At 44.4% G+C, this 27,306-nt stretch overlaps 1 protein-coding gene across 5 annotated transcripts in view; it reads right to left on the bottom strand.

The window, feature by feature from the left end:
• Ankrd11 (ankyrin repeat domain containing 11) overlaps positions 1-27,306 on the bottom strand; it is a 163,653-nt gene that overhangs the window by 88,390 nt on the left and 47,957 nt on the right. For all 5 annotated transcript variants that reach the window (XM_048354930.1, XM_048354935.1, XM_048354929.1 and 2 more), the window contains exon 2: positions 3,416-3,480. The gene's annotated coding sequence lies outside the window, so the exon portion shown is untranslated. The remainder of the gene's footprint in view (positions 1-3,415; positions 3,481-27,306) is intronic.

The raw sequence follows: 27,306 nt of genomic DNA, 5'->3' as shown, positions 1-27,306 counted from the left end.
CAATTACTGGTTTATACCACAAAATTAAGGGGAAAGGGTGAGTCAAACAGGGGTGAGAATGGTATAAAGGGTGACACCAGTCAAGATGCATTGTATTCACAAACTGCTTTGTTAAATGGCAACTCCTTTGTACAACTACTTAAAATGTAATAAAAAATTTTAAATGGTTACTTTTTTGGGCAGTCCTGGGGTTTCAACTCAGGACCTTAAACTTGCTTAGCTGGTATTCTACCACTTGAGCCATGCCTCCTGCTCAGCTCTGATAAGAGACTTGTTCTGCTCAAGCAAGGTCCAAACCATGATCCTCCAGTGATCAGCCTCCTGAGTAGCTGGGATTGCAAGCATGAGCCACCAGTTACTTCTGTTTTAAGAACAGGGATGTGAAACACCTTGGTGTTGCCAATCATACAGGTCACCAGGTGTGCAACAGAGACTGGTTGGCCCTGATACACCCCTTGTTGCCCTGAAAAAGTGAGCTGGAACACAAAGAATCCTATATGCCCTGATGAGCCTGAGCTGGGAAGCGCTGGCCGCATTTCCTTGAGGAACCCACAGCTTTAAGGACAGCAGGATTCAATGTGTGGCAGACATGGTGCGCCCACGCAGGCTATTTTACTGGCGAACTAAGGCAAGAAGCTTGATGGCAATCCCTGGACACCTACCAATAGTGATTCACCAGTCAACCAGAGTTAGGCCATGGCAGCAGCTTAAAAGAGAAGTACTCCCCTCGCCTGGTCACAGAGCAGCATGGGTTGTCCTGCATCTGAATTAACAGAGCTGCACCTTGCCACCCACACCTCAGGACAGGGCAGCCCACAGAGGATCTCTGCCGTGGCACCTCAGGCATGAAGAAAAGGCAAGCAGCATACTCTGTATCAACCTACCAAGCAGAAGGCATGACCTCAGATCTCATTAAGTGACCAAAATGTTAAAAAAAAATTTTAAAGTGATCATAACAATAATGAAAAGATTATTAGAGGACCTGCAAAACTCCTCAATTTTGTAAACCCTAGTATTAAAATCATGGAGGGCAGACCTATGCAAAGCCTTCACAGATACTGCATGCCGGTCCTGCTTACCCATTACATACTATTCTACTCCCAACTATGTGCCTAAGAGATCTTCTTGTCCACAGACTTCCCACCCCAGCACTTCGAACACTTAGCTCAATTATCAATATGAGCTAAATATTTATAGTTCACAAAACTACCAAATGGAGGTAAAGATATTATTACTTTGGTAGGGCTAAAAGCCATATCATTTTCAACAAGTGCCATGTTATAAAAACCTTCTGCATATCAATACAATCTATTGCTCTCGAACCACCAGAGCTCCAGAATGTGTAGGTCAATCCTACAGTCAAAAAGTCCTGATATGTTTCTGCTCTAATCAGAGAAACATATGTTATGTTATTAAATGCTTATCTACAATTAAATTTCCCACACTAACATAAGCAATCTTTTGCTTTTCCTTTCTACTAATTAAGGTCTACGATATACTTTGCAGACAGAGGTACTCAGACCACAGGTGTGGGTGACTGGTGTAGCTTCCCTACTACCACTGCCTCTCTGTTCTTCTGCATACCTCATCCCACAATGGCCCACTGTGATGATATGGGGAGCCTCTATGGCCAAGCAACACAACAGTCAAGTCAGATACCAGCCAGGTCCATTTATTTCCGTTTTTATAGGCTAGCTGTCATTTAGGGAGTGGGGTCCAGGAGTGCAGGCTCCTTTCTGTTGGTTCGCACAAAGAGTGTCTCTCTGGGTGCAGCAGGCTGGCACTTCAGTTAAACCCAGGTTCCTTTCTCTTTGGCTTCCTTCCTTTTCTGGTCATTTTCCTTCACTCGTTTCAGGAAGCTATCTCAGCTCTTAGAGTGCTTAATATGCTCAATACGCACATTAATCCTCTTGGCAGGGATCCTGCCCAATGCTTGCTTTTCACAACAATGCCAACAGCATGCTGGGTAACACTGTAGACCCTTCCAGTTTTGCCATGGTAACATTTGTGGGGCATTCCGTTCTGAACAGTACCCTTGAAGTCTACAATATCGCCCTTCTTGTAGATTCTCATGTATGTGGCCAAAGGAACTCTATGTTTCCTAAAAGGCCTAGAGAACACGTATGGGGTAACTCTCCTCTTTCTCTTGTGTTCATCATTTTGGCAAATTACTCAAAGATGGTGGTTCCGTCCAAAAGGCCAGTCAGGTCCATTTATATCAAAGTGGCCTGACACAATGGCAGCTGAGATAAAGGTTGAATCCTTAGACAGCAAATCCACTAAGGAGGTACCATGAAAGGCTTCTTACAGGTCTTATAGGAGTAACAGAACAAAAATAGAAAATATACTTTTGTATACTTCAATATTGACTGAGAACTAAAGTCATGAGTTTTCTTTCCAGTTGTCAGGTCAAGAACTTAAAAAGTCTGGCATGCATCCACAATGCCTTAGGAAGGGCTCTGACCTTCTGTGGTCACATTCAAGGCCAAAGAAGCCTTTATGCAGACAGGTGCCCTTCCTTTAAAAAAAAAAAAAAAAGTGCCAGTCATTCCCAGGAAGAAGCAAGGAGCTAGGGTCAACTAGCTAGTGAAGGATCCTCTATTTCCCACACCCTGGTTCCAAGCTTCCAAGAACATAAATAGCCCTAACCTCCAACAGCTCCCTGTCCAGCAACACAGGCCAGAAGAGCCTCCAGACTTGTCCTACTTACTCTCAAAGTTAAGCTTCAACAATTAACATGCAGAGTACCAAACAAATATACCAACTTTAGGATCTCCAGACTATTTAGGAAGAGTAGCAAACATATGAGGGAAGTTGAGAAGAAATAAGCTTCTTTTGCAACAGGATAGAGGCTACCAGCCTAATTTCTTCAGCTACATTCCTGTTATTATGACACAAGGGGATCTGATACTAGAAAACTCATTGGAGCATCACCTAATGAAAACTAGAACAAAAGTCAAAACACAGAGTAGCTGGGAACTGGTGGCTCATGCCTCTAATCCTAGCTGTTAAAGAGGCTGAGATCTGAGGATTGGGGTTTGAAGCTAGCTGGAACATGGAAGTCCACAACTCTTGCCTCCACTTAACCAGCAACAAGACAGAAGAGTGAAGAGTGAAGCTGTGGCTCAAGTAGAAAGAGTGCCAGCATTGTGTAAAAAGCTTAGGGACATCATCCAGGTCTTGAGTTCAAGTTCCAGGACTTGGGGGAGGGGGGGGAGTGCGCGCGTACACTCACACAACAACACTGGGTATAACTCCATTAAGCCTAAAACCACAACGTGGAGACTTCTGAACTGCTCTGGCACTCTTTTAGAAACCACTGGGAGGTAGAGAGAGGTGGGGAGGAGGGGCCATTGATGAACAACAAGCAATGAAACACAGATCAATGACAACAATGCAGTGAAACAGCACTTACCGATTCCATGGTGGGAAGTCAGTGCTACTGAAGATTGTGTGTTAACTCCAGCTGGGCTTTTCGTTCTGAAAAAGAGAAAGGAAAGGCAGATCTAGTCAACATTAATCTCTACTTCGGTTCCTTTCAATTTTGGTGTCTCTCCATCTGGACTAACCACACTGTAAGAAGCACAACATTGTCTCTAGCTGACCTGGAACTTAAAATGGCTCACATCTGATGACTTGCTTTAGGGCATTGTCCAGTCTCAACACTCTCTCCCAGAAAACAAGACCCCAAAGGCCAGGTGAGGGAAAATTCCACCCTGGTTTTCTGATGACCAGGAGTGACCTGTCCTCCTCGCGTAGACAGTGCCTCAGGCCTAGGCTCACCCCTCCTGCTGCTCAGGGGCAGCACAGACTTCCATCCACAAACTTAAATGGGGTTTGACTAAACCTCACAATACAATTATCAAACCTTTGTCTAAGTTATGCATCCTGTATACTCTGTAGAATTCCTTATTCTTTGCCAGTCCTGGGACTTAACTCTAGACCTAGGCACTATCCACAAGCTTCTTTGCTCAAGGCTAGTGCACTACCACTTGAGATACAGCCCACTTCTGGCTCTTTTGAGAAGTTTTTTAGAGACTAGCGTCTCATGGACTCTCCTATCCTGACTAGCTTAGAACCTCAATCCTCAGATCTCAGCCTCCCGAGTAACTACTATTACAAGTGTAAACCACCAGCACCCAGCTCTAAAGAATTCTTGTCACACAGCTATCCAGTCTCCCTCCCACCTTGACACCACCTGAGCACCACTTCTAGGTAGTTGCTTTTTTATTGTTGTTGGTTTTTTGTTTTTGTTTGGGGAAGGAGGTGGGTTGGCCAGTCCTGGGGCTTGAATTCGGGGCCTGGGCACTGTCCCTGAGCTTTCTTTTGCTCAAGGCTAGCACTCTGCCACTTGAGCCACAGCGCCACTTCTGGCTTTCTCAAATGCAGGGCTTCATGCATGCTAGACAAGCACTCTACCATTAAGCCACATTCCAAATCTTCCCCCCCCCCCCATTTCTGTAAGTGTTCAAGATCCCTGAAAGGACATACCTGGCTACCCAACGCCCATCATAAGCCACACCATTCTGTCTACTACAATCTGCCTAGGAGTGGATTCACAGACAATAATTCAGACCAGTGTGCTTCACCTAATTCCAATTCAGAAGTATGACTCTTAGCATCTTTCCACCATGAGCTTGAGATCTTTCCAACATGACTCAGGAGGAGGAAAATGGTAGTGAACACTTGAGAGTCTACACATCTTAAGTGGGATGAAAAAATGTGTGGCTGAGATACGGGGTACACAGGTAGGATCTGTATAACATGAATGTCACTATGCAAACCACAATGACATTTCAGAAGGCAGCCAGAGGCCAGCAGCTCATGTAGCAAACCCAACTGGGAAAAACTGTAGGAAAGACCCTGTTCAGCAAGCAGGCAGGGCTCCCTTCCAGTTCATTCCACATAGCATATAGGTCCCCACTGCAAAGTGACACCCAAGCACAATTTCTGTGTATGTATATGTGTGTGCACACACACATGCATGCATGTACATTACTGATAGTGGCTTAAACTCCGGGTCTGGACACTGTCCTTGAGCTTTTTCACTCAAGGTTAACACGTGAGCTACAGATGCACTTGTAACTTTTTGGTGGTTAAATGGAGACAAGAGTCTCATGGACTTTCCTGTCTGGGCTGGCTTCAAACTGTGATCTTCAAATCTCAGCTTCTTGAGCTAGACAAGCATGAGTCGATAACGGTTTGCTACAATCCCTTTATTAGCTATTAGCTGCAGATACATGTGTCAATATTGTCAAACCTCAAAAGACAACATAGGAAAAGAAAAATTCTTTGAGAGATGTGTTGAATGTAACCATTCTTAGGTATCTGGGGGAAGATTGGTTCTTGTATCCCACAGACAAACACAGAAATAAAACCTAGGCACATCCTCCCTCCTCCGTATACTTTATATCATCTCTAGGTAACTTGTAATGAAAATTCTAGGTGAATATCTGTTACATTGTTTAAAATATCATGAGAAGAAAGAAGGATATAGGTACAATTTTCTTTAGTGTTTTCAATTTGATTAATTCCACAGATGCTAAACCTGAGTATACAGCAGGCCAGTTATGCTTTTTATATTTTTTTAAAATATATGTTCTACAGTAGATGGAGCTGGGAATATGGCCTAGTGGCAAGAGTGCTTGCTTCGTATACGTGAAGCCCTGGGTTCGATTCCCCAGCACCACATATACAGGAAATGGCCAAGAGTGGCGCTGTGGCTCAAGTGGTAGAGTGCTAGCCTTGGGCAAAGAGAAGCCAGAGACAGTGCTCAGGCCCTGAGTCCAAGGCCCAGGATTGGCCAAAAAAAAACAACAAACAAACAAAAAATATATTTTAAAATACATGGAACATTAGATTTACTATACACGCAGCAAGGTTTCATTAAGAAACCAATCACTAAGATTCAACACAAGGCTTTATGCCTTGGATGTGAAGTATGCTGAAAGGCCCACAGCACTGGCAAAGTCCAAGTGTGGCCTGGTGCACATACCAGCATCCTTGTAGTCTCTAGTTTCTCCTACTAATCAGAGAGAGAACAATGGAAAACAATAGCACACTTGTCCTTGGTCTCTTAATTCTTCAAGTAATCACACTTCCGTTTTCTGACTAATTTTTAAAACTCAACACTAGGAATTTTATTAAAAGTACAAAGACAGCTAAAGTTATTTTTACACCAAAATGTATAAATTTAAAGGTAAGTAAGCTCTAACATCAAAAGGGTGAATGACATTATACCCAATTTTGAAAAAGTGCTATAAAACCAGGTTACAAATTGCCCTCAAACTTTCTATACATAAAAAAACCATATTCATTAAGTAATCACTGTAGTCTTAGTCTTGTTAGATCAACACAACTATATTACTGATAAAATTATTTCAGGGCTGGGAATGTGGCTTGGTGGTAGAGTGCTTGCCTAGCATGCATGAAGCATTGGGTTCACTTCCTCAGTACCACATAAACAGAAATGGCCAGAAGTTGTACTGTGGCTCAAGTGGTAGAGTGCTAGACTTAAGCACAATGAGGCTCAGGGACAGGGTCTAGGCCCTGAGTTCAAGCCCTAGGATGAAAGGGAGGGAGGGGGAGGGGAGGGGAGGAGAGAGAGAGCGAGAGCGAGAGAGAAGATATATATATTTCCAAGGTAATTTTAAAAGTTCAGAAGCATGTTGTTTTTAACTATAGAAAAAGTAACACAAAATAATGAGATGATTCCTATTTCGAGTGTCTTACAAGAAGATTATACTGCAGCACTTGAAAACTGGCTGAGTAAAATTATATGATCTCCCTAGAAAGACTTGAGATCTTCAAGAATAAAACCAGCTAGCATAAACCTACACTCACTTACCCATCCATAATTCCATCCAACAGACAGGCTCCAATTTCACACACATTCCAAGTGCAGAATTGGTAGAGGAAACTTATGGCAGGAAACAGCAAGAGACTCCCAGGACAAGTGTACTGTCCTGGAACAACTCACTCTGCCTTTGGCACATACAAGAGCCTTGTGGTTTCCCAATCTCTACCCGCATAACATGTGTATTTTACAAAGACAAAGTAGTTCTGGACTTATGCTCCTGCAGTGAGTTTTAAAAGCTGCCATAGACAGCTTCAAGGACTATTAAAAACAAGGGTAAGTTTGTAATCCTAACTATTCCAGACACTGACACCTGGAGATATGGTAGCAGCTCAGACAGAAAAGGACTTTTCTGAGACTCCGTCTCCAAAACAACTAGCGAAAAGCTGGTCTGGAGTAGTGGCTCAAGTGATAAAGCACTGTGGAGCAATCAAGGCAAGCAAGCACAAGGTCCAGAGTTCAAACCTCACAACCATGCAAGCGGGGAGGGAAAGAGAGGGGAAAAGAAAGGAGGAAGAGAGGAAGCCAGGTCTTTCTCTTCTAAATAAGAGGAATATCTCTAAATGATAGCTATTTCTGGAAGATAGTATATGTCAAGAACCTCTAAAATTTTCTAAAAACACTGAAGAAATATTTTAAGATGAGGGGGTACTTCGTGTAGCATATATGTTCTCATTAAAAACAACATAACTCTTGAGAGGCTGAGTTTGGGACATGGCTTGGCAACAGAGTAACTGCAGTTATTCGGAGATCCTACCTCAAACCCCAGTTAACTCCCCTCCCAAAAAACCACAACTACACACAAATTATGTTTTCAACCAGAAGCACAGCAGACTATACTTTCTGCTTATGGGTACAGTAGTACTGTGTGTCCCCCAGCTGGGAGAGTCAGGGCAGGAGAAAAAGCAGACAACAACCAACCGACCATGGAGATAAGAAGTCGGTAAAAGATAAGGGTGGCCAGTGATAGCAAAAGAGCAAATGGGTGAGCTGGGACAACCTCCTGTGTGTGTACAACCTCACCAAAAAATTCAATCAGTGCAACAGGAAGATGTATTCACTTTTAAGACTGGCAACTTGGGGGGGGGGGGGAGGACTGGCAACTTAGAAAAAATGGTACTCCCAAGTGTTGGCAAAGTTTGCCACTAGGATCTATGTATGAAAAAGAAGCAAAGCTGGGCACCAGCAGCTCACATTATAATCCTAGCTGAATTCAAAAGGCTGAGATCTGAGGATCGGGTTCCAATCAGCCCAGGCAGAAAAGTCTGTGAGACTCTTTAATACTAATCAACTACTCAGAAAAGGCCAGAAATGGGGCTGGGAATATGGCGTAGTGGTAAAGTGCTCGCCTTGTATACATGAAGCCCTGGATTCGAGTCCTCAGAATATACATAGAAAAGGCCTGAACTGGTGGTGTGGCTCAAGTGGTAGAGTGCTAGCCTTGAGCAAAAAGAAGCCAGGGGCAGGGCTCAGGCCTTGAGTTCAAGCCCTAGGACTGGCAAAAATAAAAAACAAAAACAAAAGGCCGGAAATGGCACTGTGACTCAAGTGGTTACAGTGCTACCCTTGAGCATAAAGAGGCTCAGGCACAGTGCCAAGGCCCTGAGTTCAAGCCAAAACTGGCATGTATGCATACATGTATAAGTAAATAAATAAGTAAATATTACAGTTTTAAATATTGCCTAAAATGAGCCCTGGACATCTTGTAGAGAGAGGTCACAGATCTAGCCTAACAGCATTGTGAAGGTCTCAGACAGAATTCCCCACACAGGCAAGGTACAAAGCATTCCCTTCTGGTGACACTTGAGTCTGCAGTGCTGTGGAGTGCTCACTGATGCTCCTACAGGCCTCAGCCTGATTCTGGCCTCCTTCCAGAGAAACAAGACTCCTTTTTCTTTCTTCCTTCCTTTTTTTTTTTCTTGAGGGTTGGAGAGGGTAGACAGTTAGTTATTTGTTGTTGTTTTTAGGATGGGGTACCAGTTGGTTTCATTTGATTTCAAGAAACCCCTCAAGGGAAAAAAGGCAACTATACAACCTTTAAAAATGAAGTGAAGGCAGTCAAGGAGCTGGAAGAAGAGGGATCTCATACAGCTTTCTTAAATTCAATTTTTCTTTTGTTGGCCTGTCCTGGGCTTGGACTCAGGGCCTGAGCACTGTCCCTGACTTCTCTTTGCTCAAGGCTAGCACTCTGCCACTTGAGCCACAGCGCCACTTCTGGCCATTTTCCATATATGTGGTGCTGGGGAATCAAACCCAGGGCTTCATGTATACGAGGCAAGCACTCTTGCCACTAGGCCATATTCCTAAGCCCTTAAATTCAAATGTTTACTACAGGAAAAACAAAGGAAGAAGCAAAACTAATGTTTCAATGCAATTCTCTTCAGAACCCTTAGCGGAAGAAAATGCAAAATAAAAAGATGCAGAATGAGATCGGGGGTCTGGCCAAACGACTCCCTCCTCATCCCAAATCTGTGCTTGATGACAGGAATAATATAAAGGAATAACAAGCAAGCAAGGCTCCAGTGCTGACTTTACAACCCTCCCATCCTTACCAAACCATAGTGATGGGGGAGGGGGGGCGCAACACACATGTGCAGGCACTGGTGGCTCATGCCTGTAATCCCAGCTACTCAGGAAGCTGGGATTGAAGAATTGAGGCTTAAAACCCGGCGGGGGCGGTGTGTATCTATGAAACTATTATCTCCAAAAAACCACCAAAAAGTCAGAAGTGGATCTGTGGCTCTAATGGTAGAGTGCTAGCCTTGAGCAAAAGAGCTCAGGAATAATACCTAGGCTCTCGGTTCAAGGCCCAGAACCAACACATGCATACGCAGGCACAGACAGTGAACACATGCATTGATATAATGAAAAACAAGGAAACTGTAGATCAGAAACTGAGAAAAACTTGAAAATAAACTCAAGCTAGGGACGGTAATTCTGTGCAGATTGAGAACAGACCCAACCTCATACTGAGTGCCAGCCATGAAGGAGAAACTCGCCTTCAACAAGATCTGGGTCCATTCTGGGTTTCTATCAGGAAATTACTGCAACTAATTCCTGACTCCATACTAACCCTCAGAGATAGGCCTGGATGAAGTGAGGAACAAGGAAAGCCAACCACTATTCAAAGAAAAAACACACACCTCAAATCCCTGAAACAAAGAGAGCCTAGATCAAGCAAACAGGTTAGCAGTTATCTCCAGCTCCTGTCAACACACAGAATTACACACCAGCATCCTGTCTGCAGTTTCACAATGTTCCACCAAAACTCATATTAGGGTTCAGCTCCTCTGGGCAGCAGTGCTGGGGAGTAGAACCTAGTGTTTGGGTACTAAGGGCTTTGACAACAAAAAAACTGATTTGAGTAATTTGCCTTTCTCCAGGGAACTGGGTCTTTATCAGAGGCCAAAGGGATGCTGATGCCATGTTCTTGGATTGTGAATTTAAATAAACCTGTCTCCTAAATTCATTTTTCCAGTCTTGGGTTTGTTTTCGGGGGGGGGGGGGGGGAGGCAGTTCTGGGGCTTGAACTCAGGGCCTAGACACTGACCCTAAGCTTCTCTTGCTCAAGGCTAGCACTCTACCATTTGAACCACAGCACCACTTCTGGCTTTTTCTGAGTAGTTAACTAGAGATAAGAGGCTTGTGGACTTTCCAATGCAGGCTGGCTTCCTATGGTGATCCTTAGATCTCAATCTCTTGAGTACCTAAGAATTACAGGCATGAGCCACCAGCACCCAGCTTTGGGATATTATTTTACAGCAACAGAAAACAGACTAGGAAAATACTCCATAATCAATGCACTCAAAAGAATATGTGTACATGCTGGCACATGTTGTCATGTTGTACACTGACAATCTCAGTATTTTATTATCAAGACGGAAATAACCAAGATGTCAGAATCACTGGTGTGACTGTTTCACTACTATAGAACAATTGTTTATTTATTCTCAACCTCTCACAACACCCATCTTTTATTTCTACAAAATGAACAATTCAAGGGGGATAAACTGCAGGACACTGAATACTGGCTTGTCTGTTAAAGCAAGTCTCAGAATCAGATGCAACTCCATGACAATATGTTCTCATGCTACAAATCTGGTTCATGGAATGCAAATACTCCTTACTCTCTCCTTTGGAAGCTGTGTCAAGTCAGACTAAGACATGCAGTGAAAACTCAAGAGAGGGCTGGGAATATGGCCAAGTGGCAAGGTTGCTTGCCTCGTATACATGAAGCCCTGGGTTCGATTCCCCAGCACCACATATATAGAAAACGGCCAGAAGTGGCGCTGTGGCTCAAGTGGCAGAGTGCTAGCCTTGAGCAAAAGGAAGCCAGGGACAGTGCTCAGGCCCTGAGTTCAAAGCCCAGGACTGGCCACAAAAAAAAACAAAAAACAAAAAACAAAAAACTCAACAGAGCCAATATACAAACCCACAGCAGAGAATATCAGTGAAACAGGACTAACTCTTGAACTAAAGTGGGATGCTCACCTGAAACTTGCCTTAATGAAAAGAATGCAAAGCCACACACAGTTGGATCCCATCTGTAATTTCAGCTACTTTAAAAAGCTCACAGGATCAAGAAGGTTCAAGCCATCCCAAGCAGAAAAGTCCAGCAGACCCTTTATCAGCTTATAACTGGGTGCAGTAGTGCACCTGTCCTCCTAAGCTATGTGGAAGGCTGAGATTGGATCACCACGCCAGGCCAGCCCAGAGAAGTTCATGAGATTCCAGCTACTGGGAGAAAACTGATGTGGCAGAGTGCCTAGGGGCCCAGCGACAATAGAAAGCCTGAAGTAGGTAGATTGTGGCTAAGGTCTGGGCATTAGCAAGACCCTATCCTAAGAAGAGTAAAAATTAAGGCTTAAGGCATGACTCGACAGTATTATTGCCAGCACAAGGTCCTGGGTTCAAACTCCAGACAGACAGACAGACAGACAGACAGACAGACAGACAGACAGGAAAAAGGAATGCAAAATCTTGAGAACTGGGAAGAGAGAGGAAAGGGGAAAGACAAAAAAAAAAAAAAGCACAACTACTGGAGCTCATGAGCTCAGCAAAGCTTCATGACACAAGCTCACTACACAAAATCTAGCTGTATTGTTGTACACTAGCAATGGACAGTCTGAAAGAGAAATGAACAGTTCTATATCAGAATCATAAAGAATAAAATATCTAGGGCTGGGGATATGGCCTAGTGGCAAGAGAGCTTGCCTCGTATACATGAGGCCCTGGGTTCGATTCCCCAGCACCACATATACAGAAAACAGCCAGAAGTGGCGCTGTGGCTCAAGTGGCAGAGTGCTAGCCTTGAGGAAAAGGAAGCCAGGGACAGTGCTCAGGCCCTGAGTCCAAGGCCCAGGATTGGCAAAAAAAAAAAAAAAAAAAGAATAAAATATCTAGCAATAAATTAAACCAAAAGGATACAGTATTTATACTAAAAATGACAAAACAATGCTGAAAGAAATTAAGATCCCAACAAATAGGAAGTAAGGAGAAGTGGTTCTTGCCTCCTGTAGAATAGTATTTGTTAGATCCCAAACACTAAAGACACATACAAGATACCCAAGCGGAAAAGATACTTTTTAAAGCAGCTGACCTGGCCCCAAAATGTCACCATTCAATGAAGACATATTTAATCCCTACCTTCCAAGATAACACACTAAATATATTACCAGAAAGTTTGGTCCTTGTGTCTGGCAAGACTAATTCAACCAATGTAAGAAAGGTTTATTAGTGTTATGGGGTAAGAAATGTTCGAGGGAGGGGAGTCCCTGTCCCTCCAAGAGTCCACCACTCAGAGACAGTTTGAAGCAAAAAGATGAATTTATTGGGGAAGCAAAAAGCAAACTGACTGGCCAGGGACATACAGCACAGACTCGGACACTGACACTGTGACCCCGAGCAGTCCTCAAATTGGGGTTTATAAAGGTGAAAAGTGTAGCACAGATGTAGGGGCTTGACGCAGGGGGTAGAGCAAGCGACATTAACAAGCAAGCCATTTACAGAAGCAGAATTTTGGGGTCAGGTTGACCTAATCTACTCCCCCCAACATTTCCTACCATGTTTCCCTAGTCAAGATGGAATCAGCTGTACTCCCTACAACAATTAGAAGAGAAATATGACAGAAAGAGAGCACGTGGCATAGATAGGTCATGGTAAACTAGCACTTTGACCCACCTCTTCCTAATTACAAAGCTTAGCTTTTGAGCCAAATAGCGAGAATTGGATTTCTTGAAGATGGCTTTCTATTTTTTTTTAATTTCCTCTAAGGTTTGTTCTTCTTCTTTGTTCTTTTGTAGACTAATGTCCCTATTTCATCATCAAGTAGGTTTGGTTTATTAGCTTATCCTGCTATGTGCAAGCTCTTTTTTTCACCCTTTGGTGGGTAGTGGAGCTTGAACTCTGAGCCTGGGCACTATCACTGAGCTCTTTCATTCAAGCCTAGCACTCTAACACTTGGAGTCACAGCACCACTCTCTGATTTCTGGTGGTTAATTTGGAGATGAGAGTCTCATGGACTTTCCTGCTTGGGCTGGCTTTGAACCGTGATTCTCCTATCTTAGCCTCCGGAGTAGCTAGGATTACAAACGTGAGCCACTGGTGCCCAGCCTATGGGCAAATTCTATAGGCTAAAATTCTGACTGTTCTACAAAATCGTATCAGTGGAAGGCAGAAATAAAGAAGGTTGGTGGAGGGGGGCCAAGATCCCCTATGCTTACCCTAACCAACAAACCAAGTATGAAAGTACACACCTATAACCCTCTCTTAAGAGGAGGGTCACAGTCTGAGTTTGGCTCAGACAAAAATGCAAGAGTCTATTTTTTAAAAAAAATAAGACAAAAAAGGGCAAACTGGCTGGGAATGTGACTTAGCGGTAGAGTGCTTGCCTAGCATGCATGAAGCCCTGGGTTCGATTCCTCAGTACTACATAAACAGAAAAGGCCAGGAGTGATGCTGTGGCTCAAGTGGTAGAGTGCTAGCCTTGAGCAAAAGAAGCCCACGAACAGTTCCCAGGCCCTGAGTTCAAGCCCCAGGACTAGCAAAAAAAAAAAAAGCAGAAAGCATAGCTCTAGTGATGGAGAGCCTGCCCTAACAAGCTTATGGCCTGCATTTAAACCGTAGTGTGTAACAAACAATCCTTAATTTAACTTTAATTCTAAAAACAGAAGGAAGAAACGAAGAGAGGGAGGGAGGGAAGAAAGGCAGGGAAGGGAAGGAAGAGGGAAGGGAGGGAAGGAAGGGAGTAAGGAAGGGAGGGAGGGAGGGGGAGAGAGGGAGGAATGGAGGGGGAGGGGGAGGGGGAGGGAGGGGGAGGGGAAGGGGAAGGGAGGGGGAGGGGAGGAAGGGAGTTAGCTTAGTAAATGATTGTTGGATAAAGGACTTGTAAACAGACATTTTAGCCTGGAGGCTCTTAAGTCCTGCAGGACCAGACCCCTGACTCAGACTACTCCAGTTTTATCAATTCATCTTGGTGCTCATTGGAGATAAACTGCAAGCAAAACAATCTGTAGAAGTAAACTGCTTCCTTAAGACAAAAGGAGCCTGTTTCTATGCATAATTTTTCCCAATTCCCATCTAAAAATTATGTTTATTACTTTCCTGTCCTTCCCATTGTCTTTGTTTTTGCATCACAAATGCAGCCCTATAACCCTCACAAGTGGGAGCCATAACCTAAGAAACAGAAGCTGCTAACCCAATCTCTTAGCACACAGAGTTCACCTCCCATGGAAATCTAGGCTCAGAAGACACCATGGTAAAATCTGCTCCATAGGAATTGTTTACAGAACTCTTTAGTAGCAGAGTTGAATAAACGAGGCATGGTGGTGCATATAAGGCAGGAGGATAAAGTTGAAGGCCAGCCTGGCCAACGTAGTAGACCTTGTCTCAAAAAAGGAAGAAGAAAAAAGAGAGCAGCTGGTACCATATTTCCCACCCAGTATTGTATTGATCCCTCACCAAAACCCATCCTAGTAACGTATCATTACCACCTTTCTGGTGAGAAATCAAATCCTGTGGGGATAAGTGGTTCACCTAAAAGTCAGAATCAGGTGGGTGCTGGTGGCTTACACCAATAATCCTAGATACTCAGGAGGCTGAGAGCTGAGGATCATGGTTCAAAGCCAGCCTGGGAAGGAAAGTCCATGAGACTTTAACCTCCACCAGAAAACGGAAAGCAATGATGCTGTGGCTCCAAGTGGTATAGTACCAGCCTTGAATGAAAGAGCTCATGGACAGGGCCCAGGCCAGGAGTTCAGCCCCATGACCAACCAAGAAAAAAATTCAGAATCAAACGCCACTTAGAAGCCCATACTCGTAATAGTTGTACATACCCCTTCCATCTATTCTTGGGGGGGGGGGGGGGGGGGCCTCCTGGAAGCATTTTAAGTCTGTAATTCGCAAGTTCTCCCAGACTCAAGAAATCAACACAATGCTAACAACTGCAAAGAGATGATTCAGTTCATTCTATGCTTAGAAAATCCAGGGCATACTTAATTAGCCTTCCATTTAAACCAGAAACAAAACAGATGCTCCACAGACCTGTCGTTCCAGCTGTATTTATCCTATAAATTATTCCCTCCCGCTGAGCACCATTGGCTCATGCCTATAATCCTAGCTACTTAGGAGGCTGAGATTTGCAGAATCAGTTTGAAGCCAGCCGAAGCAGAAAGTTTGAGAGATTATTATTCCTAACTAACCAGCAAAAGGCCAGAGTAGAGACAGGACTCAAGTGGTAGAGCTTCAGTCATGAGCAGAATAAGCCAAATGAGAGCACAAGGTTCTGAGTTCAAGCCCCAGTAAGGAGGGCACATAGATAAATAGATGGTTGATTCCCTCTTTCCAATGTCCCTTTCTACCACTCCCAGCTTCTTTCTATTCCTGATACATTCCTCTCACTTGCTAGATCTTCTTCCTCCATCTGCTGCTGCTTTTTTGGCCAGTCCTGGGGCTTGAACTCAGGGCCTGGGCACTGTCCCTGAGCTTCTTTGCTCAAGGCTAGTACTTGAGCCACTGTGCCATTTCCGGCCTTTTCTGTTTATGTGGTACTGAGTTATCAAACTCAGGGCTTCAAGCATGCAAGGCAAGCACTTTACCACTAAGCCACATTCCCAGCCCCACTATCTGCTTCTTAAATGTTACCCCCCCCCCTTTTTTTTTATTTAACAATCTCAACTCTCTGAGCTGGCTTTAACAATCCTATTTAATCCTAAATCTGCAACTCAGAGCTCCTTCTTGAACTCACGATGTTAGTAACCCATTACAGACACAACTTTTCCACTCAACTCACCCTCCTCAGGTACAGAGAGTAAATAGTCTTCAACCTATTCTTCCCAAACTCCTGCCCTAGTTTAGAATGCCTCTGTCCAAGCAACCCTTCAAGCCAGAAGCTGCCTGTCCCTTCTCCCTTGCTCTATCAAAAGCCCTAAATGTTACATCCCCTCCCCTACTGCCACTACCCTAATTTCTAACTCAACAGAATCTCAGTTATTTCTTCACTTTCATGATCATAACCTAATCATTTCCATCTACACACACACACACACACACACACACACACACACACTCTCTCTCTCTTTTCTCCACACTGCTGAGAAGTGAATTGACCATAGCTGGTGTACCTTTGGGGGGTGGGGGGTGCTAGTACCAGGGATTGAACTTGGAACTGAGTCCTTGCCTAGTTTTTTCTGCATTTTGCCGGTTAAATTGGAAGAGTTACTCAGACTTTCCTGCCCGGGTTGACTTTGAATCAAGATCCTCGGATCTGAGCCTTCTAAGTAGCTAGGATTACAGATGTTTGCCATCAGTGCCTGGAACACCTTTCATTTATATCTTATATTGGCCAGTAGAGGCCACCAGGATAACCAGAAATATATTCATATTTTTCAAACTTCATGCCCACAATGAGAAGCATACTTGACACTTATGGTAGAACATGGGCACTCATGCTAACATTCATACATGCAGGCACATACAAACATGTAAGGGGGTGGGGGGGGAGACCCTTCATGACAGAAAACCTGCAAACTCTAACCCCAGCACTTGGGAGGCTGGACAGAAGGACCACACAGGTTCAGGCCAGCCTTTGCTACATAGAAAAACTGTCTTGAGAGTAAACAAACTGAGATAGAGGAAGATGAGGTATGAGACAAAGAAGCCAGCAAAGAAGCTAACAAATAGGTTGATTAAAAAGCACAGAAACAAGCTGGGCCCTCATGGCTCATGTCTATAATCCCAGCTACTACTCAGGAGACTGAGATCTAAGAATCACGGTTCAAAGCCAGCCTGGTTAGAAAAGTCCAAGAGTGCGCTCTCGCTCTCGCTCTCTCTCTCTCTCACACTCGCTCGCTTGCTCTCTCTCTCTCAAAATAGCCCACATACCCAGTTGATTAGTGTGCCCTAAGACTGGGCAAAGAAAAGAGACATTTATTTGGGGAAAGTGGATCCTTTGGGCACAAAATGTATTGGGCTAAGAAAATTATTTATCAAGGATAGTCAAATGTGACAAAATTCATCCTTTGTCTACATCATGCCAAGTTCAGAGAAAGGTCCCAACTATATTTGTGGCCCAAGTTTTTAGCAGACTAGTTTTGAGGTCTCTAGGCCCAAACAACAGTCTAAGGATGATGGAACATACCAGGTGTCAGACCAAAGAGGACCATTGACTGGAAGACAATTTGAGTCAAACCCCAGCCTACTTCTTCACCATAACTATCTATGATATTAAGGCAACTAACTGCACCTGTTATCAGATGTCCCCACACTCACCTCTACGCTCTTTCTTTGCTTTAAAAGAAGGTTTATTAAAACTTGTCTCTCAGCCTCAACCCCCATCTGTCCTCAAATTCTTTTTTATTGCCAGTCCTGGGGCTTGGACTCAGGGCCTGAGCACTGTCCCTGGCTTCTTTTTGCTCAAGGCTAGCACTCTGCCATTTGAGCCACAGCGCCACTTCTGGCCGTTTTCTGTCTATGTGGTGCTAGGGAATCGAACCCAGGGCTTCATGTATATGAGGCAAGCACTCTTGCCACTAGGCCATATTCCTAGCCTGTCCTCAAATTCTTTTTGCAACATTATCAAGAACTTGGCACCCAAGGGCCAAGCAGAAATCTCTTTCCTCTTGGAGACACACACACACACACAAGCATTACTAGTCATTAATCCAGTTCTCTGATGACTATCAGTGATCAACAGTTCCAATAACTAACAAACAAAGCAAAACCCATCATTCTTCCCTGTGACTCACTTTAGTGTTTTCTACTGTTTGGCTGCCGCTGCTTGTTGATTGTAAAAGTGGTACACCCCATTAAGTTGATTTCACAGCTAGTCCATGCTGCAACCCTCACGTGAAGGCCACTAATGAACACTGCTTCCAGCACTCTACCCAGGCTTAGGCTGCCTCCTCGAGTCCAAGCACTTTCAATCGTTCAGTTTAAGTGTTCTTTTTCATTCTATCCACCTGGCAAATTCCTGTTCATTCAAGCTTAGGTTTTGACTTTTTCACAAGTATTTTCAGTACTTTTCTGACCCTGCTAGTTGGGCATGTGCAGTTCTGATGCTTCCATCCTACATGACTCCCACAGCTGGCCTTGTCCAGGCAACCGTACACACTCACACCATCACCACCACAATACTCCTCTCCATCTTCACAGCTCACAAACTCCTGCTGGTACAAACTAGTGGTGACAACTAGAGCCTCCAAGCCTGGCACTGTAATTTGGTCTTGTGTAATACACACAAAGAAAAAAACAGCACAAGCAACCCAAAGTGACAAAAAGATATGAGTGCATAATCAGCTGATCCATTGCAACATGTTCTGGTCAGGCCCCTGGCATGGAGAGAATTCAGGCACCTCCAGTCTAAGACCTGGTAAGGAAAACATTCTCCTACTCTTGGCAAGTGAGTGTAGTCTAGGTACAAGATCAGTAATCACTTTGATTCTGTTTTTTAAATGTAGACACAGGGAAAAGTTCCCAAAGTTTCACAAGTACTTGCACTAAGAAGATAGCTATATCCATGTGCATTATCCTGAGATAACTGGAGATCTGCTTATCTACCATTATCAAGCATGATCCATTCACTAGAAATAAACAATAGGCAGAGGGGAAACAAGGGGCTAAAAACACACCCACATTATTTCAAAGAGTCTGCCTGTTATGACTTTGCTCAGTAATATTTATCTCTTAGTAAGCCTCCTAAAGACACTGCATTTTGTGTGGGGGAAGGGGTGTGCTGTAAAACCTTTTTTATGCTCCTCAAGTGAATCTAGTAAACTATCACTGACATCATTTATCCTTCAATCCTCCATCTTCCAGAAACAATGTATGGCAATATCAGGGTCATACACGTATATCACACACAAGAAGTCTTAGCCACACGTGGTGAAACACACCTATAATCCCAGTGCCTCGAAGCAAGAGGGACTGGATCCAGTTCCACCCTGGACTGCACAGGCTCTAAATTAAAAAAGCAAGGGAGCCATGAGCCACTGGCTCATGCTAAAATCCCAGCTATGAGGAAGACCAAGATCAGGAAGATCATAGGTCATGCCAGCCTAGGCAGAAAAGTCTATGAGAATACATCTCAACAAAAGAAGTTGGGCATGGTAGTGAATGTTTGTCTCTCTGGCTATGGTGAGAAGCAAACAATAGAGGAACTCAGTACAAGCATGTGCCTGGGAAGAAAGCCACACCCTATCTCAAGAATGACTAGCAAAAAGAAAGGGCTGGAGAAGTAGCTAAGCAGTACAACACTAGAATAGCAAACATGAGCATTTGGCCACCTCTCCCCACCACTGGCCCCCCCCAAAAAAAACAACAACAACAAGGCAGAGGGTACAACAGTTATAGCTCAAATGGCAGAGTGTGAACAACAACAACATAAAACCTCTGTTCCAGTGACATAGTAATAATAGAGGAGTAGATGGAGAAACTGCTGAGGTCCTGGGAGCTGGTGCCACCCCACTCCAACAGGAAAGACTGCACAATTGCACAAGAACGACAGCATCCTGAAATGCCCTCACTAAGGAGTGGGTAAAGCATAGTTTAGAGGTGTGGCTACAGGGCAGGTGCAGCAACATACCTTCCTTCAAAAGGTACACAGGCTGGAGGAGCTCAGCATCACCTACCAACCCACACTCACATGTCTTCACCCACAAAACTGCTTTCAACCTGTCAACTCAAGGAGACTTTGATTTCTCTGGTTCAATTCGGTAGTAATAACCTTCACCTCTAAACAGAAGGACAACTGGTATTGGTGTGACTGTGCTGACCCAACCATTAGCCCAGTCAGCAGGTGTTTCTATGAGCAGAAGACTTTGTGCACATCTTATGTCCTTTATTCCTACACCCTCAGCAAATGTCAAGGTTCCACATCCTGAAATGCAAAATTTTCTTCTGTTAAAAATGTGATCATCTCCAGGTGCTAGTGGCTCATGCCTGTAAATCCTACCTGGAGAATGAGATGTGAGGATCATGGTTCAAAGCCAGCCCAGGCATATCTCCAATTAACCACTAAAAAACCAAAGTGGAGCTATGACTCAAGAGGTTGAGTGCTCCAGCCTTGAACAAAATGAAGCTCAGAGGCAGTATACAGGCCCTGAAACCAAGTCCTACCCAGGACTGGTATCACTTAAAGGGGTGGGGGTGGGGGGGGAGAAACAGGATGATCCAAGGTACACGCCTGGCAGATGGAAGCAGATAAATAAGGGAAGGCCAAATGGAAAGGTACTTCATTTCCTATGGAAAAATATTATACAGGAGCCTTAAGCAATGATGTCACAATAGTAATACAGAGCAAAAGAGATATTTTTTTCAGCAAGAATAAAACTAAAATGGCTAAAAGAGAAGATGAAGATTCAGATTATAAAAGCCACAGGCACTTGAGCAATCAATTCCTTCTTTCTGAACTCAGCCTCAGATGTCTCTTTCAGTTATTCCTTATATATTTGTATTTGTAACACATTTTTACTATTTTTTTATTCATTAAAAGTTTGTTAGGGGCTGGGTATGTGGCCTAGTGGCAAGAGCGCTTGCCTCGTATACATGAAGCCCTCGGTTCGATTCCCCAGCACCACATATACAGAAAATGGCCAGAAGTGGCGCTGCGGCTCAAGTGGTAGAGTGCTAGCCTTGAGCAAAAAGAAGCCAGGGACAGTGCTCAGGCCCTGAGTCCAAGGCCCAGGACTGGCCAAAAAAAAAAAAGTTTGTTAGGAGGAAGATGGTGCCGCCACAGTAGGGAGGCACCCTGACTCGCTCCAACTGAATAGCGAGCTGGGAACTCCAGCACCCAACACCCCATCAGGAACCAGCAAAACCAGCAGCCAGAAGCAGTAGAGAAATGCAGGAAACAAAAAGGAGCAAAAAAGAAGAGCCTATAACCAGCACGGAGCCAGAGAATCTCCGGGGTACCCTCCCCCCACCAGCCGACCCACAGTGCCGAAAACTCACACCGGGAGCACAGAGTCCAGACAGCAGGACTCCACGGACCATAGGGAGAGTGGGGACCAAGACACACAGGGGGAAGTTCGGGTCCACACGGCTGGGAATGGACGTGAGCGCTGGGAGAACCAAGTGGTGCAGAAGGGGAGACCCGGGAACGCCACCACGACCTTTGTCACACCACAGCACTCCAGCCCCGAAGGACCAACGGCGGCGTGGGACACACACACACACAATCCAGGACCAGTGAGTCCCCCATTACCCCCTCCCCCAACGGGAGATCAGCCATCAAGAGACCCAAACCCTACAAAGAAGCTAGAACTCCCTCCCTCCCCCTCCCCGCCCTGAGGGAACAAAGAACCCCCAAATCAGGCGGGAAGGTCCCATCAGGCTCTGGGAAGACACAGGAGCTAACAGGGGAAGGGCGGAGAAGCGCCAAGGCAGCAGGGGAGCCTGAACTGGCCACACCGGCCCCGCCCCCTTCCCAACAGAGGCCGGCGGACTGCAGGCAGTGCAAGCCCCACCCAAGGCGCCTGCTCCTTGAAGACTTTTTCAACTAAAGTCACAGGTGCTGGTGGGCAATACCAGCCCAGCAGAGACACCTGGGCCTGATCACGTGCCCCCCTCACAGCGGAGGCGCAGTCTGAGGGCGCTAACCCGCGCCTGGACAGTTGATCCCACTGGGCCCCACACATACTGCCCCCCACAGAGGATTCGAAGGAGGGCGCAAGCACAACCCAACAACCCGGGGCTTGCTCTGGTAGGCGTACCCGGCTCAGGTGGGCAGGGCCACAGCGGCAGTGCCTGTTGTAGTGGGCGCACAGCGCACAGGTGGGTGGGGCCCCGGGCGACAGCACCCGCTCTGGTGGGCGCGCCTGCACAGAAGGGCAGAGCTCTCCATCGGCCGTGCCCACTCAGTTTGGCGCATTTCACGCAAGTGGGTGGGCCGCCCCCTCAACAACACCGGCCCCGGAGCAGTCCACACAGGAGGGCGCCTGAGAGGTGAGCTCCTCTGACCAAGATACAGAGTGGAAAAAAGAACCAAAGAAGGGATAAGCCTCCACGCCACGCTGAATCAGCGACAAGCAAACCCCCAACAGGGGCACGCTAGGGTCAGCATAACACAGCGCAGGACACTGTCCCGCAGAGAAAGACACAGAACCTACCGGCCCCCAAGTGCAGGGAGAGTGACCACCTCAGCAACAACCAAGAAGGTCACGCTCACCCATTGGGAAGCAAGTTCCAACAGCCAAAACCAAACCCAGGGCCAAGACACCAGGACACAAGGCTCCCACTGACGGACCAGCGGGAACCAGCACAAAGCCAAACCAGGGAAGCCATCCACAGATCTCCAGATGCGCAAATCACAAAGAAATATAACACAGTTCATCAAAGGGCAAGCCAACTCGCCAGCTCCAAAAGGCAGCACGACTGAAGAGATGGAGAATAAAAAAACAACTGAGGCCATGTTAACAGAAATGATGGAAAGCTTCAGAAACAAAATCAGAAAACAATTCCAGGAGTTTAGAGTGGAAGTCTTGAAGGACATCCAGGAAGCCAAGAAAGAAATGGAAGCAAAAATGGACACAATGCAAACCTCCATTTAAAAAGGCCTTCACATCCTGAGAAGTGAAATGCATGAAAAAATACATTTAAAATGCAACTCTTTAAAGGAAGAAATTTCCACGATCAGAGCTGATCTGGAAACCATAAATAGCTCTCTCACATCCATAAACTCCGCAATTGAATCCACAGCACAAAGAATTGACCATATGGAATCCAGAATCTCTCTCTTGAACGATGATGCAGGCGATAAGAACCAGATTACCACACTCCAAGAAACGGTGAAGCTTCAGGGCAGACTAATCCAGGAGCTAGTGGACAAAAACAAGAGATATAATCTGCGCATAATTGGAATAGAAGAAGGAGCCAGAACACCAGAGCAGAGGGCTTCATCATATTTTCAATAAAGTTATTGCAAAAAACTTCCCCAATCTCACGAGGGACCCCATCCAGGTAACTGAAGCCTACAGGACACATGGCAGGCCAGACCCCAGAAAAGCCACGCCGAGGCACATAATATTCAAGACTTCAGATCTCAAGAATAAAGAGCAAATTTTGAATGCAGCCAAAGCAAAAAAATAAATTTACAACAATGGGAAGAGGATCCAAATAACAGCAGACCTCTCCACACAAACCTACCAAGAGCGAAGAGAGTGGAAGAACACCATCCAAGTTCTACAGGCCAACAACTTGCAACCTAGGATAAAATATCCAGTGAAGTTGGAGTTCACACTCGAGGGGAAAACCAGATCTTTCCATAGCAAAGAGGACCTAAAGGAGTATGTGAATAAAATGCCAGCCCTACAGCAAATTCTAAGAGGGGAATCCCACCCGACAGAAATCGTACAGGACACACAGACAGAAACAGAAATAAACTACAATAGCCAGAGCCCAACAGAAAGAGCAGCTCACTAAAGACAAGGAAAAAAAAAAAAAAGAAGAAAAACAGCCCAACAAGAAAATGGAAGGAGAAAAAACACTCTTATCCTTGATCTCTTTGAATATAAACGGTATAAACTCTCTGATAAAGAGGAGCAGACTGGCAGAATGGATCCGCAAACAAAAAGTTGGTATCTGTTGTCTACAAGAGACCCACCTTAGAGCAAGGGACAAAAACAGGCTCCGAAGAATGAAAGGATGGAGCAAGACCTTCCAAGCAAACGCACCTACCATAATGGCAGGTGTAGCCATCCTGATCTCAGACAAGCTGGACTTTTCATTAAAATCAACTCAAAAAGATAAAGAAGGACACTACATTTTAATACAAGGAAAAAACCAGAATCAAGACATCACGGTGATAAATGTATACTCACCGAACAAAAGAGGCCCTACATATGTCAAGCAAATTCTCACATAACTACAGAACAAGATAGACCCAAACACAATCATAGTGGGAGACTTTAATACCCCACTCTCTCCAAGAAACAGATCCTACACCGAGAGGATCAGCAAGGGAACTAAGGACCTAAGTAACACCATATCCCAAATGGATCTGACAGATCTATACAGAATCTTCCACCCTACAGAGACCCAATACACCTTCTCAGCAGCCCATGGAACATACTCCAAAATAGACCATGTCATAGCCCACACCAAGAACCTCAGCAAATACAAAAGTATTGATGTATTACATCTGACCACAGTGGATTAAAGGTAACCCTCAATAACAACAGTTACCACAGAGGCTATACACATTCTTGGAGGCTAAACCCCACACTGTTATCCAACACTTGGGCCACAGACCAAATTAAAGATGAAATCAATGAATTCATAAGCCACAATGACAATCAAAATACATCAAAAAGGGGCTGGGAATATGGCCTAGTGGCAAGAGTGCTTGCCTCCTACACATGAAGCTCTCGGTTCGATTCCCCAGCACCATATATATGGAAAATGGCCAGAAGGGGCGCTGTGGCTCAAGTGGCAGAATGCTAGCCTTGAGCGGGAAGAAGTCAGGGACAGTGCTCAGGCCCTGAGTCCAAGGCCCAGGACTGGCCAAAAAAAAAAAAAAAAAACCATCACAAAGAAACCTATGGGACACAGCTAAAGCAGTACTGAGGGGCAAGATCATTGCCTTCAGCACTCACATTAAAAGAATGGAAGCAGAGCAGGTGAATAACCTCACGATGAAACTAAAACAACTGCAGAAACAAGAAATGATCGAATCCAAAAGGACTACGAGGAGAGAGATCACAAAGATTAAAGAAGAGATAAATCTGATTGAAAATAGACCATTCAACAAATAAATAAGACTAAAAGCTGGTTCTTTGAGAAAATAAATAAAATTGACAGACCCCCTGCAAGACTTACAAAAAAAAAAAGAAGAGACTCATATACGTAAAATCAGGATTCCTACTCAGTAAAAAACATTAATTTTACAGAAATGGATCAATTCTTAGAGAAGTATAAACTGCCCAAACTGAACCAAGAAGAAATAAATCAACTAAATAAACCAATAACTTATAGTGAGATACAGGGGGTAATCAAGAACCTCCCAACAAAGAAAAGCCCAGGCCCAGATGGATTCACCAATGAATTCTACAAAACCTTTAGTGAGGAGCTAATATCAATACTCCTCACTCTTCTGCAAAATAGAAACAGAGGGAGAAATCCCAAACTCATTCTATGAAGCTAATATCATACTCATTTCCAAACCAGGCCAAGACCCAACAAAAAAAGAGAACTACAGACCAATATCACTAATGAACACAGACACAAAGCTCCTCAATAAAATAATAGCTAACAGGATCCAGAAACTGATCAAGAAAATTATACATCATGACCAAGTAGGCTTCATCCCACAGTCACAAGGATGGTTCAACATCCGTAAATCAATGTAATTCACCACATCAACAGAACTAAAATCAAGAATCACATTGTTATCTCAGTCAATGCCCAAAAAGCCTTTAACAAAATACAACATCCATACTTATTAAAAGCTCTGGAGAGAACAGGAATAGATGGAACATTCCTCAAAACAATAAAAGCCATATACAACAGACGAACTGCTAACATCATATTAAACGGAGAGAAACTTAAATCATTCCCCCTAAACTCAGGAACAAGACAAGGATGCCCACTCTCCCCACTTCTTTTCAACACAGTGCTGGAACGCCTAGCCATAGCAATAAGGCAAGAGGAGGACATCAAAGGGATCTACATCGGCAAGGAAGAAACCAAGTTATCCCTATTCACAGACGACATGATCTTATATCTGAAGGACCCAAAAAACTCAGTCCCCAAACTCCTACACCTAATAAACCATTGTGGCAAAGTAGCAGGATACAAAATCAATCCACAAAAGTCAGCAGCTTTTCTGTACACCAGCAATAGACAAACAGAAAAGGAAATTATGGAAACAATTCCATTTACAGTAGCCAAAAAAAGAATAAAGTACCTAGGGATCAACTTAACCAAGGACGTGACGGACCTATTTAATGAGAACTATAAAAATCTAATAAGGGAAATCAAAGAAGACACAAGGAGATGGAAAGACCTCCCATGCTCATAGGTAAGCAAAATCAATATAGTGAAAATGGCCATATTGCCCAAATTGTTATACAAATTCAATGCAATCCCTATCAAAATCCCCATCACATTCTTCACTGAAACAGAGAAAGCAATCCATAAATTCATATGGAACAGCAAAAGACCTAGAATAGCCAAAGCAATTCTAGGCAAAAAAGCAGTGCAGGAGGTATCACAATACCAGACTTCAAGCTCTACTACAGGGCCATCATAACAAAAACAGCCTGGTATTGGTATAAAAACAGATCGGAAGACCAATGGATTAGAATTGAAGATCCAGAAATAAAACCGCACTCTTACAGTCAGCTGATATTCGACAAAGGATCTAAAGACATGCAATGGAATAAACATAGCCTCTTCAACTACTGGTGCTGGGAGAACTGGGCAGCCACATGCAGAAAACTCGAAGTAGACCCAAGCCTATCACCATGCACCAAGATCAACTCAAAATGGATCAAGGACCTCAATATCAGACCTGAATCCTTGAAACTGCTGAAGGACAGAGTAGGAAAGACGCTAGAACTTATAGGCACAGGAAGAAACTTCCTGAATAGAGTCCCAGGGGTACAACAAACAGGGGAGAGACTCGACAAATGGGACTACTACAAATTAAAAAGTTTCTGCACAGCTAAGGACATAGCCACCAAAATAGAAAGACAGCCAACCATATGGGAAAGGATCTTTACCAGCCCAGCAACAGACAAAGGCCTAATATCTGTCATCTACAGAGAACTCAAAAAACTAAGCCCCTCCAAGCCCAGTAAACCAATTAGGAAATGGGCAAAGGAGCTAAAGAGAGACTTCACAAGAGAAGAAATAAAAATGGCAAAGAAACATGAGGAAATGTTCAACATCCCTGGTAGTAAAGGAAATGCAAATAAAAACAACCCTGAGATACCACCTCACTCAAGTTAGAATGGCCT

Source organism: Perognathus longimembris, chromosome 10, assembly GCF_023159225.1.
Source record: "Perognathus longimembris pacificus isolate PPM17 chromosome 10, ASM2315922v1, whole genome shotgun sequence".
Classification (NCBI taxonomy): domain Eukaryota; kingdom Metazoa; phylum Chordata; class Mammalia; order Rodentia; family Heteromyidae; genus Perognathus; species Perognathus longimembris.
Note: the sequence above shows the minus strand (reverse complement) of the source record. Positions and strands in the feature narration are given on the sequence as shown.